This window comes from Anolis sagrei, chromosome 3 (genome assembly GCF_037176765.1).
Source record: "Anolis sagrei isolate rAnoSag1 chromosome 3, rAnoSag1.mat, whole genome shotgun sequence".
Lineage (NCBI taxonomy): Eukaryota > Metazoa > Chordata > Lepidosauria > Squamata > Dactyloidae > Anolis > Anolis sagrei.
Window position 1 is genome coordinate 107,839,456 of NC_090023.1, and position 15,782 is coordinate 107,855,237.

The following is a 15,782-nucleotide window of genomic DNA, read 5'->3' on the forward strand; positions in this document are numbered from 1 at the left end:
GATCACTCTCCACCCAATGCTTCCCTGCTCTGCAATTAATATACTTTAAGTCCTCAAGAGATTGGATGGCCGTCTGTTGGGGGTGCTTTGAAAACAATTTTCCTGCTTCTTGGAAGGGGGTTGCACTGGATGGTCCATAAGGTCTCTTCCAACTCTATGATTCTATGAGTGGAAGGGCTACTCTCTGCTTCACACCCAGAATTCATAGGAAAGTTAAACTGGCCAGAGAGCATTTTCCATCATTTATTCTCAGCAATCTTTTTTAATTTGCTTAGTTCCAAGTATGTATTTGAGAATGAAGCAGTATTCATTACAGAAAGGGGTTACCACGGAATCTGTAAACAATGAAATCAGGAAAATGCTTATTACAATTCACTCATTCTTGCTCATGTCCCGGGAAATACTAGTACACCTACATCCTAAACAAAGGAATCATTTTCATCATACTTGGTGTGGGAGAGCTCTGGTATGAGAGCTTTTTTTTTTTTTGTCACAGAACAAAATTTCAAAAGATGTCTCCTGTAGAGATCAGCCCGCCTTTTAGCAAAACATTTGATTTGTATATCCCTTAAAAAACAAGTTCTTCTTCCCTCCACATTTTGAAAATGAGATGTCTCTTTACAAATGAAGCTTTGCAAATGCCTATTTTCTATGTTGTTCTATATGTCTTCAGATCAACTCCTATTGTGACCTTCCCAAGGGCTTTCTTGGTAAGATACTTGTATATTCAGAAGAGGTTTGCCCTTATTTTTCTCTCAGGCTGAGAGAGTGTGACTTGCACAGGGGCATCCAGTGGGTTTCTATGCCTGAGCAGAGATTCAAACCCTGATCCCACAGAGTCCAACCCCTGTTCCATAACTGGCACAGCTCTTTTGCTATAAATTACGCTAAATTTGATGACAACCAGACCAATTTATTTTGCTTGTAGGAGGGGTCAAAATGGCACCAACATCCCCATTTTGCCCCTTTGTGGAGGAGCACATTGCACAAAAGGACTGACATTTGAATCTTACTTCAGCAATGGGAGCATGGCAGCTTTCTCTCCTCCATGAACAGAGGAGGTGGATGGCTCCAGGATCAGAAATGATGGTGAATCTGTTCTGGATTTTAATCCAATCTTCAAGGGAGTTATCCAGTGTGCAAACTTTATTCCTCCAATACATTGTATTGGTATTATGCATCGTTATTATACTATATCCCCTTATCTATGGAGGATATGTTCCTGGACTTCACATGAACAAGCAAAAAACCCTATTATTTTCAGAGGTTAATAACAGCAGTATCAAGAGGGTGCAGCTTGTGCAAGAGCCCCTAAGTGAATAAATGAATGCATGGATAAGGGAAACAGCTTATATTGGTTCCATGGATATGGAGGCTGTACTATACGTATTGTTATTTAAATGTATTATTACCTCACTTTTATGCTACTCTCTTACTCGGGGCATTTCTCTCATATTTTTAAATTAGGAAAACAATATCTCGGGTGTTGAAGAGTGGCAAGATAAGGAGAGGACAGGTTCAACTGCCTCGCCTATGTAAACCTTTTACCGTACAAACCTGATGATCCGTCGTCCCTTGCTTAGAGGCATGAATGGAGCAGGCACATGAATAAACAAGTGTGGCTTTGCCTGTCACATCTGCTTTGATTCTACAATGAGCAGGAAGTTTGTGATGGAGAAAGGAAGCTTGAATATCGGAAAGGAATAATCTCTTCACAAAAGTGATGGGATTTTAAGGTACAGTTGACAGAATAGTTTGTTACTGTTACAAAAATTGTATTAAACAATGTTATTTGATCCTAGATGAATTAATACAGAATGTTTACATTATCGTACTGCTACAGGAAGTTAGACTTTGTCTGATTTTCTAGTCTATCCCATTGTAGAGTATACTGTGGGATACAACATTTCTTTTGTACACTCCTACTTTTTTTGTGTATCAGGAACAACTTGAGAAATTGCAAGTTGCTTCTGGTGTGAGAGAATTGGCCATCTCTAAGGACATTGCCCAAGAGATGCCTGTGTGGGAGGCTTCTCTCATGTTCCCACATTTGGAACTGGAGCTGACAGAGGGAGCTCAACCCCCCGATTCAAACTGTCCTGCCTGCACAAGGATTTAACCCATTGTGCCACTGGGGACTCCTAGGTAAAGGTATATGTTTCCCCTTGACATAAAGTCTAGTTGTGTCCGACTCTGGGGGGTGGTGCTCATCTCCAATTCTAAGCTGAAAAGCCAGTGTGGTCCGTAGACACCTCCAAGATCATGTAGCTGGCATGACTGCACGGAGCACCATTACTGAAGCAGTACCTATTCATCTACTCACATTTGCATGTTTTCAAACCGCTAGGTTGGCAGAAGCGGGAGCTAATGGCAGGAGCTCACCTCGCTCCCCGGATTTGAACCGCTGACCTTTTGGTCAGCAAGTTCAACAGCTGAGCAGTTTAACCTGCTGCATCACTGGGGACTCCTATGTTCCTACTAAAAATAACCCACAAAGCCCGAAGTCTTCCCACCTCTGTCTTACACTAGATTTTTATTGATCAGGGTGGAAGAACATTTCCAGATCACTGTAAAACAACAAAAAAAAAAGTCCTGAGTCAAAATGTGTTGTTACCACAGTAACCTTTTATGTGCTCCACCCTGTACATAACTTCTGATGCATGAACAAACCACTGGTGTTTCTGACATGATTCTACTTGATTGCTTGCTTTCCTGTCAAGATTAGTTATATGAACTTCCCAAACATGCAGTGAACTTCCACCCAAAGCAATGCTGGAATTAACTTGCTTGGATCCAGTATCTGTATTTTCTGGGCAAATGGGCTCTTCTCACAGATGTTATCTCCTCCTGAGTTGTAGAATTCCTCCTCTGGGCATGTGTTCTCAGACCCCCAGTACAGCATTTTCCAGAGGTAGGAGAGGTGCTATGAGGAAGACAGAGAAGTTGTTTTCAATCAATCCCATTGCATCTACCAAAACATATATTTCATCCACCGCCTTTTCATGTCTTCACATACAAGAACAAAATCACTACCAGATTTTGGTGAAATATGGAGTTTTGCACCATGGCTACCAGAATCTATACAGTTTGTGGAATTGTAATTAAAAATAGACTTCCCAAGCTCTAACCAAAATACTTTTTTTAAAAAAACTTATTCTGACCTCTACATTTGTTTGTAGTGCAATCCGATATGCAACTACTCAGCATAAAACTCCGCTCCGTTTAATATGCTTTGCACTCAGGTAAATGTATATAATCTTACATAACAATTACATACTTGGATATTATGAAGTTTCACCAAAGGCACTATCTTTCTACAGTGGTGGGAGAACATGCTCCTGTGATGCAAGAGGCTATGCTGATGGCAGCAGTGCTCTTAGTATGGTTTCTTTGCTGAGATGCCTGACTGCATGCAACAAATGAAGCTATTGAGCAAAAGCAATAATGGGGGGGGGGGGGGGAAGGGGGGATGACTAACGCTGGTGGAAGATCTCATAGACAACAATAATGGCACCATAGTATTTGTTAGTACAATACAGAAGAAGCTATGGTTAACAAGATCCGGATGTGTAAATTTAGGGGTGTCCATGCCATATCCTAATGCCATGTATGATTGTAAAACTTGGAGAGTGATGGAAGCTAAAAGAAAGAAAATAAACTCATTTGAATCATGGTGCTGGAGAAGACTTCTATAGATTCTGTTGACTGCAAAAAAAAAAAAAGATAAATAAATGGATCCTAGGTAAAATCCTAGGCCCTGATGGTGCAGCAGTTTAAACTGCTGAGCTGCTGAACTTACTGAAAGAAAGGTTGGCGGTTCGAATCCAGGAAGTGGGGTGAGTTCTTGCTGTTAGGCCCAGCTTCTGCCAACCTAGCAGTTTGAAAACACGCAAATGTGAGTAGATCAATAGCTACCATTTCTGCAGGAAGGTAACGGCACTCCATGCAGTCATGATGGCCACATGATTTTGGAGGTGTCTATGGGCAACGCTCTTCAGCTTAGAAATTTAGATGAGCCCCATCCCCCAGAGTCAGACACAATTAGACTTAATGTCAGAGGAAACCTTTACCTTTACCTTAGGTCAAATCAAGTCTGAATCTACCTAGAAGCCAAAATGACTAGACCAGTGGTTCTCAACCTGTGGGTCCCCTGGTGTTTTGGTCTACAACTCCCAAAAAACCCAGCCAGTTTACCAGCTGTTAGGATTTCTGGGAGTTGAAAGCCAAAGCATCTGGGGCCCCACAGGTTGAGAACCACTGGACTAGACTGAGGATGCATCCACATTGTAAATTAATTCAGTTTTACACCACTTGAATTGCCATGGCTCAGTGCTATGGAAACATAGGAATTATACCTTGGTGAGGCACCAGCATTCTTTGGCAGATACAGCTGAAGGCCTTGTAGAACTACCAACTCCTATGATCCCATAGTATTGAGACATTACACTTAAAGTGATGTCAAACGGCATTAATATTGCAGTGCAGATGCACCTGGAGGGCGTTGTACTTTAGATATATTATGAGAAGACATGACTCACTAGAAAGGACTATAATGCTTGGTAAAATAGAAGGCAGGAGGAAAAGAGGAAGGCCACATTAGAAAGTGATACAAATGAACATTATAAATTGATAGTTATCAGTCAAGGAGTCCATGGCCCTCTGTCTGTATGACCCAAGCAATGCTGATGATGATAGGGCGACTTGGAGGTCTCTCATTCATAGGGTTGCCATAGGTCAAAGTCAACGATGTTAACAACAATATTCTGAAATATATTTTCTTGGCTTCATTTCAATTTGTTCCCAGAATTATGTACAGAATTGTGTCCTTAGTCACATTTCAGTGTAATTCACTAGCAATGAAAATGAGCTGAGGAGCACTAGATACATTTTAATACAAAGCCTTCATAAAATACCAACCAAATCATTTTAAGATTTTTAAAGATTTTTTTTGTTTTGTTTTCTAAGAGCAATTTTTGAGAAGCTGTCATCTACAAATTTCAACCTTGCACATAATAAATGTACTGTACTTTACTTTCTAACTTCTTAATTTTAAAGATTCTTGTTCCTCAGCAAACCTTCTATTGTAGAGGAAACGCCTAAAGTAGTCTATAGAAATGTGACTAATTGCATTCAAGTGCCTCAGATTTTTCTGGGTGGCAGATTTTTCTGGGTGTGTGTATTTTATTCATAAGCCTGTTAGCTAGAGTTTTCTCAGTATAAGTACCTTCTTTTCAACGTCTGACTCCAATACGTTCAGCTGCCAAAAAAGATATTTATGAATAGGAGGTTGGGCATATTTGTTCATTTATAAGAATTATATCAAATTAAATTTCAGGTGATTTATAAGGAACCAGAAATAAACCTCTAAAATTAACCCATTTATCCACCCACGCACCAACATTTCTGAGATTTGTGAAATCAATGGAACTTACTCAAGGCCTGACTTACCAAACTCTCATTCATGCAGTTGGCTTCCTCTAGGTGGAATTAATAACTGAATGCGGGCCAGAACACGCTGTTTTCTGTTACTTAGGGCATCTGACCATTGGAAACAAATATTATTTTGGGCAAACTTCCTGCAGCTGCTCCTTCTCTGCCCTAGTAGATAAGACAAAGGGTTCTTTCACTATACGCAAATATTACAGCACTATGATTCCATTTTAATTGCTGTGGCTACTTCCTATGGAATCTATGATTCTGAAGTTTGGTGAAAGTAGCTCCCTGGCTGGGAATTCTCAAGATCTCTCCTTAAACTGCAAATCCCAGTGTTCCATAGGGTGAAACCACAGGAGTTAAAGCCAAATCATAGTGTTATAATTCTGTAGTAGGAATATGTCCTGTGATGGGCTTCTCCTTGCAAATAAATTCTTCCTGTGGAGTAAATTAATTCTTCCTGTGTAATCTTCCCTGGTGATTATTGTTCCTTTGATCCGAAGCCACAACCAGAATATTTTTCTTGCAGTCTCCTCTCTTAGGGCAAGTGGAGGTAGGATAAAAATGCCCCAGCAGTGACTTCCATATCAGTGAGTATTAGTCTGAGCTCTAAAAAGTAGTCAAGGATCTGAACTTATTTGGGGGAAACTGTTAAGCACTCTGGATAGCTCCTTTAAATGGATTCACAATCTCACTGAGAGGTTTCACTAACCACCACTGAGCCATCCTTGTCCAGAAAGTGAATTTGACAGCAGTTCATCCCTGTTCTATCAGGTTCAGGAAACATTATCACTTCCTGAACATTAGGAAGAACTTTCTGACTGTGAGAGCTGTTCAGCAGTGGAATTCTCTGTCCTGGAGTGTGGTGGAGGCTCCTTCTTTGGAGGCTTTTAAAAAGAGGCTGGGTGGCATCTGTCGGGAGTGCTTTGAATGTGATTTTCCGCTTCTTGGCAGGGGGTTGGACTGGATGGCCCAGGAGACCTCTTCCAACTCTATGATTCCATAATTCTATCCTAATTCAGATGAATCCATATTCATATTTCTTGGAAACCAGTTCTTATGTGCCTATAAAACATTGGTTCCCACCGAATCAGAACTAGACAAATAGTTATCATTAAGGCAAATGCATTCCACCAGCTGTGCATGGTGTCTAAAACTCATAGCAATACAATTAATCTATAGCTTAACATCTATCTGGCCATTTTACTTGAAAGTTGAGCTAATTTGACTTCATTCGGCCACAGTGGTAGACACCTGCATATATTCTTTGTGATCGAAGTGGTATCTTAGAGTTTTAAAACAATCTAACATTGCAGGAAGACAGGCTTGACAAAAAGCAGTGATAGGACCGCATTCCTGAAGCTGGAGAACATATGCAATGGATCAGGCATCAGGAGGAACACATTCTTAAAGTTCAGGAATGTATGAAGTGCATGGATTTGCTGCTGATTAAAACAAGTCAGAAAATGTTCCCTTCTATTCCGTGATTCCTCTGGATAAGATTCAACTGGAACATGCCTACTTTTCCCCTACATTTTTTTCTTTTTCACATTCCACAACTTGTTTGTTAATGTTTTGATGCATACAAATAAAGTGAAACTTCATGCATGCAAGTCTTGAGACAATGTGAATTAGAATAAAACATCTTGATTTTTCTAGCTTTGGGTCAGCATGTGCCTCAGGCAGCTAAAGTAAACAACTGACACAGCTATATCCTTTATGAGTTTTTTCTTCAGCACCCTTGATTGTGTAAACAGTGGAGTTCTTCACTCGAGTATTGTTGCTTCACAATAGTACAAAAACTATGTTTTGCTTTTTCATTGTGTTATGCATTGTGTAGCCTCCTTTGACTCAGCAATGAGCAGAGGGATGGGAGAGACAGAACAATTCTTTTGGGTTTTTTTTCTTACATTTTGTTTCTCTTTGTGGACCAAAGATACCATTATCATCTTTATTAAAATAAGCGTTCATTTCCTTCCTTCTCTTTTTTTCCTTCGGTGTTAATCTATATTCTTTGAGAACCACAATAGAATCTTGCCTAACCAAACAAAATCCATTTACCAGGCAGGTTGTATCAGGAGGTTCAGATAAATCCAAGATTTGCAAAAGTATGCAATATCCTTCGGAGGGGAGGATCAAAACAGCCCCAATAGTATGGCCATGCTATTTGGCCCCCGTTGGTACAGCGAGTTTAACCTTGGGTAAGTCACTCCCTTGCAGCCTCAGAGAAAGACAATGGCAGGCCACCTCTGAACAAATCCTACCATGAAAACCCTGTGACAGGATTGGCTTAGGATCCTATGAGTCAGAAATGACTAGATTCAACCTGAAGGAAAAATTCCAGTATTTCTCATAGTTCTGATCATAGCATCCTATTATTTACTGCAGACAGATATCATTTTTGGTGAAGGAATTTGCATATTGATAACATATATACACACAATGCATGATTAATGTACATGTGTCTGTTTGATTTTTGAGATAATTGTGTTTCTGATATGTGATGATAGGTATAAATGGGTTTTGTGCAGATGTAATGGCCATACAGAATATTTTTATGTCCGGAGTAGTGTTAATTTCTGAAGGTTTTCCTCATGCACTTGGATAAGTAAGGGAAATATAATATGGTGCTTCACTGCATCCTATCCCACCGACCCAAAGCTCTTGAGTAAACAAGCCATCCTTGTCAATTTGATGGGTTTTGTTATCTTATTGAATTATGCATGACAAAAGGTCATGCATTCTTATAGCAATGCCAAGTGTATATTGTTGGCAAATTTGGTTTGGATGAAGATTCAGCTTCTTCCGAAATACTAGAATGATTAAAAAGCTTCTATTTCCTGGAATTTAATCACATTGACTCAGCTTTTTTGTCATGCTTGAACATATTTAGTTTAAGAAAACGAATCTTTCTTAATAGTCAGTGTGGTGCTGTGGTTTGAATTTGGACAAGGGCTCTGGGAGACTGCAGTTCAAACCTGCACTCTATAGAAATCCACCAAATGACCTTGGGGGATACATTGAGACAAAAAATTAAAAGGGATTTGTTATTAACTAGATAGGCTGAGGATATAAGGTAGTGGTCTCAACCAGTGGTTCATGGACCACCAATGGTCCCCAAAAACTAGAATATGGTCTGCGGCTTCATCTTCATCCTGAAAATAAGTAATGAGTGGAATGCCGCAGGGTTCAGTCCTGGGCCCAGTTCTGTTCAACATCTTTATTAATGACTTAGATGGAGGTTTAATGGGGTATGCTTACCAAGTTTGCAGATGACACCAAATTAGGAGGGATAGCTAATACTCCAGAGGATAGGATCAGAATTCAAAATTACCTCAATCATGACAGAGTTGACTTGAAGATATGTAACAACAGCACTGATATTCTGTTGTTGGAGACTATATTGCATTTCCCTGGAGATCCTGTGCAATGGTAAATTCCCTTCTTTCTTAAAACTGTGGAAAATGTGATGCTAGAAGCCACTTTTCTAGGCAGCTGGCAAGCGATCACTAACATAATACTTTGGAAGGGCCGTTGACCTTCTTGTTTCTAAAAAGACAGGATGTTGTTAAGTAGAAATAAGTATTTTCCAAGGACATTTACCAGTTGCCAATATAGCCAAAACACCGCTGCTTTAATTTTACATAACTATCTGTATGAAATTATTTCCTCTAAAGTTTCTGAGAGAAGAGGAAGTCCTCCTTTAATTGTATGTATACCTTCTAGAACATAAGTACAAAACAAATATTAATATATCAAAAAGTAAAGTTAAGGTCAGGTCATATGAATGGAAATAAACTGAACTATGTCCATAGCTTTGAAACAGCTGTTTTCATTTTTGAATTATACCTCATAAGTTAGGCCCCTTGCAAAATTCAAAAACATTAAAAAAAGATACTTAACAAAAGAAATAAAATTATAACTTTACCAAGTGAACATATAAAAGAACCATTAAACAGGATTTGTAAATATAATACCAGGATCTTCAGAGTAATCATATTCAAGTATGGGCCTCCTTCCTACTTCACAAATACAAAAAGTGTCTGATTGATACATTAAATATATGCCAGCAGAATCTTCTTCCAAACATTAAAAATGTCCTCCAAGGAAAATGCATACATTTTCAATAAATGACAGTCAGTATCAAATCAGATGTTTAAATGTATGAATAAATATAAATATTGATTCCTGTTACATGCTACGATGGATTGGAATAGTGGTTCTCAAACTTTTTCAGCCACCGAGCCCTTTTTGAAGGAAATGTTTCTCGTGGAGCCCCAAGAAATGTTTATATATTATATGATATATTATATGTTATATATTATACATTATATTATATATAATGTATATATATCAGGAATGGGCAAACTTTTGGACACCGGGGCCACACTGTGTTTCAAAATATGACAGACAGGTAGATGTGTGGAAAATGTTTGTGTGAACTAGTTGAAAAAAAATGAACAAATTCCTATGCATACTGAACATATCTTGTTTGTAGTGCAAAAAATAAAGAAAGAACAATACAATATTTAAAATGAAGGACAATTTTACCAACATAAACTTAACAGTATTTCAGTAGAAGACCCCAGTCTTCCTTATTGAAATAAATAAGTAATTAGTTACAATTTTACAGTTTAAGAAATCAGCAATTTATAATTTTTCACAGTAGGCACAACTCAGGAAAAGCATACTTCTAAGTCCTACTGATTTCTACTGAGGAAAATTGAACACATGTTTAATAAGTATTTACTTTGGCTGAATCATGCCCACGCTTATCAGTGTAATAGGAAAGGTTTTGGTGAAATCACCTTTTTAATACTTTGAAAGGGTGGTTCAGTTCTCAGTTGAAAAGAAGAACTATGTTTTCATATGCATTGTCGAAGACTTTCATGGCTAGAATCAGTGAGTTGTTGTGAGCTTTCCGGGCTATAGGGCCATGTTCCAGAAGCATTTTCTCCTGACGTTTCACCTGCATCTATGGCAGGCATACCCAGAGGTTGCGAGGTCTGTTGGAAACTAGGAAAATTGATTTATATATCTGAAATATTCAGGGTGAGAGAAAGAATGTTACAATTGGCTACCTTGATTAGCATTTAATCGCCTTCTATTTCCAGATAAGAAACAATCAGGGCCAGCTAATCATCTTCCAACAAAGGATTCCCCCAGGCAGTAAGAAAAGACCTTGAAAATGCTAGGCCATTAAATGCTAATCAAGGTGGCCAATTGCAACATTCACACTTGCCTCAAACAGACAAGAATTCTTTCTCGCACCCTGGGCATTCCACAGATATATAAACCCCACTTGCCTAGTTTCCAACAGACAACCCCTGAAGATGCCTCCCATAGATGCAGGTGAAATGTCAGGAGAGAATGCTTCTGGAATATGGCCATACAGCCTGGAAAACTCACAACAACCCTATGTTTTCATATTTTTCAAAAACAATCTTGTAATTTCAGAGCACTTAGGGTGTATTAGATTTTCTCAGAAAGGGTTTAGTTCCAATGCTTTTATTTTGGAACTTCCATAGGAGATGGTAATCCATAAGTGCACATCAATCAATTTATGATTTCCAGTGTACTGTACCTCAGATATTATTCATATTTCTCTTCCAGGTGAATATGCAATCTGCATGACATGTCAAGCTGTTTTTTACTTTGGCAAATTATTCATCTTAAATTATGTACTGTTTAAAAAAAATAAAAAGGTAAGAGTTAGTCAGCACGACACACCTACAGTTTCCCGTTATTGCACGTGTTTACTTTAGGTTAGGTGCCTGATTAAAATGATTACCTGGAATCATATAATTTGATGTCTCTCAAAATTGAAACTAGGCAGATGAAGAGTAATTTTTCCAGTACCATTTTCTTTATGAATTGTTATCATCCTTTACATTTGGCCTTTCTTGCAAAGAGATCAGGCAGCTGGAAGAAAATTTTCCTGTGTCAAGTGCATCAGGACATCAATTCAGCATTTATCATGGCATGGTCCAGCAGGGTTAAGCATGGTCTCATCTTGTAATTTAAAAATATAAGAGGAGAGAGCAGGGAAGGACTTTTATAGATATGGCCCCAGATTTTTTTACCATATTTTACCAGATTTTTTCATCCAATGACTTCATTCAGATGTTTGACAAAAGCAGAAGTAAAAAACAAATGCTATGTTAAGTGATATAGCAGCCAGATGACAGCAAAGGATTAGAAGGCAGGGATTATTCTATGAATAGGAATTGGCAATCTTGCCAATATAAATACATATGGCTCTCACCTTCCTCCAGTTTGCTACTGTTGGGGATTAAGGGCTGGAATTTAACTTGAAATTCCTGTCTTAAGGCTGAGCTACTGGCACTAAGATCATGAAGCTAAAATACAGTGGGAATTGGGTGGGTTCCCTGCTCTTGTGGTCTTTGGCCCTGCCCACTACTACAATGTAACTCCTGAGAATTTATCCGAAGATTAAACCTGACCCCTCATGTTACAAGAAGTCTCCCCACTCCAATTTACACAGTTAAACAGAACAGCACATCTCTCCTTTGGCTGTCTGAAGCTGAACAGCAAATGCGGCACCAGGCAATTATTGAAGTCAAGCTGTACAGTACTTAATGCCAGACAAGTTATTGTAACACGTGAGACAGAAAATCCCACCGGTGTTGAGTACAGGCACTCCCAAAGTTATAAACAAGATAGGTTCTATAGGTTTGTTCTTAAGTTGAATTTTACGTAAGTTGGAATAGATATTTTTATAGTGTAACTCTAGCCAAAAATATATTGTTTTTAGCTTTGGATAACATTAGGAAGAATTTACAGCCCTGTGGTGTTTGTTTTGCTGTTTGTGCCTCTGTTCAGAAGATTTCACCTCACTTTCTGTCCCTGTGATAATTGGATTCTGAAAAATTGAGCTTGTTGTTGAAACAAGGATTGGTGTTAAAACCTCAGTGGAGACACTTTTGCTTTGTTTGTAAACTTCCTCCTTGTTCAAATCACTGGCATTTTTCTGGCATTTCCTGATGGGTGTCTTAAATATCTCTCCACTTAAGCGGGACCTATTTATCTATGCAAATTGCTGTTTTTGAAACTGCTAGTTAGGCAGAAGCTGGGCCCAAGGCCAGGAGCTCACCCTGACCCAGGCTTCAAACTGTCAACCTTTCAGTTGGCAAGATTTACTGCAGCTGGTGGTTAACTTGCTGTGTTAAAGCTCGGCCCTAACTTTGCAGATTGCCAATGAATGTCATGTGCTGTAGGCTACATTTCAGAGGAAGGAACTGGTAAAACCACCTTTAAGTATTTCTGGCCTAAGAAAACCCTATGGAAATCATGAGGTCACTATATATCTCTCATAAGGAATTAAAACTGCAAAGGAGGTTTTTGCCACCAGCCCTTATATCTCTGCTAAGACTGAGCCAGAGGGAAAATCTGATCTCCACCAATCTAAGACTGAAAGGACCATGGGCCAAAACAACACCCAATAGTTCAAAGCCTTAGGCAACAATCAGAAACAGCGTGTGACTACAGGTTAAATATTCCTTATCTGAAATTTTGGAAAACCTGCATATACATAATGCGTTATCTTAGAGATGGAAGCTACATATCTAAACACAGATTTCATTTATATTTCACATACCCCTTATACACATAGCCTGAAGGTAATTTTATAGACATAATAGTTTAAATAACTTTGTGCAAGAAACTAAACAAGTTTGTATACATGCAACAACCAGAAAGCAAAATTTCTCTATCTCTGCCACTCATGTCGACAATTCTGGAATATTTCCAATTTCAAAATTCTGTATGAGATATGCTCAACCTGTAGTTAGTTATGGCTGAACATATCCCAGAAGAATATACAGGCTGTCCTCAAGTTACAAACATGTGACTTACAAACAACTCATAGTTAGGAATGGGGCGAGACAATAGAAAGTGAGAGAAATCAACCTCTAGGAGGGGAAATTCACTCCTAAAAGAGTTATCAGGGGGGAAAGGTCTCTCCACTGAAGCTTTATCACCAATTCTTGTTTCTACAAGACACATTTTTCAAAATCCAATTATTACAGGGACAAAAAGTGAGGTGACTTTTCTGAACGGGCACAGACAGCAACACAAACACCACAGGGGTGTTAATCCTTCCCTATGCTAGCCTAAGTTTTAAAATTAAAACTTTTGACTGGAGGTACACTTAAAAAATATATCTGTTCCGACTTGAATGCAAATTCAAATTAAGAACAAACCTACAGAACGTATCTTGTTCATAACTTAGAGACTCCCTGTAATGCAGTTTCATAATGCAGTCTAACTGCATTGAACTGCATTATATGGCAGTGAATGAAAGTAAAGGTTTCCCCTTGACATTAAGTGTAGCTGTGTCCGACTCTGTGGGGAGGTGCTCATCTCCATTTCTAAGCCGAAGAGCTGGCATTGTCTGTAGATGTCTCCAAGTTCATGTGGCCAGCATGACTGCATGGAGCACCACCGGAGCGGTACCTATTGATCTACTGACATTTGCGTGTTTTTGAACTGCTAGGTTGGCAAAAGCTGGGACTATCAATGGGAGCTCACCTTGATCCCTGGATTCAGCAAGTTCAGCAGCTCAGCAGTTTAACCCACTGTGCCACCGGGGGTTCCTATATGGCAGTGTAGATTCATATAATGTAGTCAAACTGCATTATGAAACTGCTTTTTATAGCAGTGTTGATAGGGCCTAAGATCAGATGGGGTTTGGTAGAAGTCTCATACTGGTTGGATGGAAACCGAGAACATTGACCTGCTCAACCAGTCTCAAACAATACAGCAACAAGAAAGAAATTAAGGTTGCAATCATTATGGCCTTACCTCAAGGCAGAGACAATTGATTAACTTCTGTGCAACTTGCCTAATATTGCATTAGAAGTGGTGTGGTATGCATGCCTAAATCATTATGACGATAACTATTGATTTACTTCAGCTCTTGTGAATGTCAGGCTGTCAAAACTAAACAAATGATAATCCTATTAAAGATGTCTGCTAGTTTTACTGTCCTTGCAAAACTCCAATGGAAAAAAATGCTATTTGTTGTTGTTTTTTAAAATTCTTTAACTCAGATTTTTACACTTGTATTTTTTTTATTAGCACTAATTATTTTTTACATCTTTAAGTTCTGGTGTGTTGTTCCATTTTTCAGCCTGGAAAGCATCTGCCTTTATCCTGAGTCAGGGCCCAACCCAAGAAAGCAAGGCTGTGCTTGTTTTGCATAGCAGATGGAAGCTGTCACGCTCGAAATTCCATTATGGCAGGATTTATTGAAAACGAAACTCATAACAACTGGCTGCTATGCCAGCAAATAAATACAATGACACATCCATGTTCTGTATTAGCTATAAATACAATGAAAAATAAAGAGGGTATTTAAATAAAGGATGGAGCCAGCACGTCCAATGTTTGACATCAAATCTTTTAAAATGAACATTTTATTCTCTTGGGGTTCCACTTAATTTTGCATCTCTGCCCCCACAGTTTCCCTAGACTGCAGCAACTCATCTGCTCTGTGCAAAGCGTTTTGTTTAAATATTCTTCCTCCCTTAAATATCCTCTCATATTTAGCATCTTGGGCTGAGTCGACACAAAGGCTATATCCCAGCTCCAGCGGATAGTGTCCCCATTTGACTCCTTGAACATCACACTCATTTATTTTAATTACAAATCAAAGTGGTCTTGAAATCCACACAGTTCTCCCACTTTGATGTCACCTCGGTACAAAAGGGCATTTCTACTATGTTCACATATTCATTGTATCAGGTTATTTTAGGCCACACAACTGCAGCAGCTGTGTGTTTTTTCGTTCTGGCATACATGTGAATGTGTATTTGCATATCCATATTAATTAACAGGCTCTTGTTTTTGTGTCATTCTTACTGCACACTTGCATTCCCATTGGCTCACTTGTATACAGCTCCCTCACCAGGGTTCATCCCTCTCCTCTCATCTTTCTCCTCTGCAATCCCATTATATAGAACCTCCTCACAAAGGTCCATGGATTTGCATCATGGCTAATCCATTGAGTCCCAGTTGGGAGCATGGAGAACCTGTCACTCCACACCCTACATCACATGACTTACTAGGGACTGCATTACATGGGGGAAGCACTGCTGCCCGGATTCCCCCCATTGTCCTGAAGAAAACATGGGAAAATTCCCATGTTGCGGCGGCAGCGGCATACACTGCTTGCTTTCCCCTTTCCTGACAGAGCCTGGCTGAAAGTACACGTGCATTGTGTAACAGGCTCCATCGAAAAGAGGAGAGCAAATGGCATACAACAGGGAATGGAGTCTGTCTGATGAGGTAGTATGTCTCTATGTCCATGTGTATGTTTGTGTCTGCTG

General features: G+C 39.1%; 1 long non-coding RNA gene across 1 annotated transcript; it reads right to left on the reverse strand.

Moving 5' to 3' along the window:
• Nucleotides 1-2,605: 2,605 nt before the first annotated feature.
• Nucleotides 2,606-11,330, reverse strand: LOC132771536 (uncharacterized). Its single transcript, XR_009631082.2, has 5 exons — nt 11,225-11,330; nt 11,018-11,117; nt 5,449-5,598; nt 3,800-3,871; nt 2,606-2,923 (listed from the first exon to the last, which is right to left on the reverse strand). It is a non-coding gene; the product is annotated as an uncharacterized lncRNA (long non-coding RNA).
• Nucleotides 11,331-15,782: the final 4,452 nt, after the last annotated feature.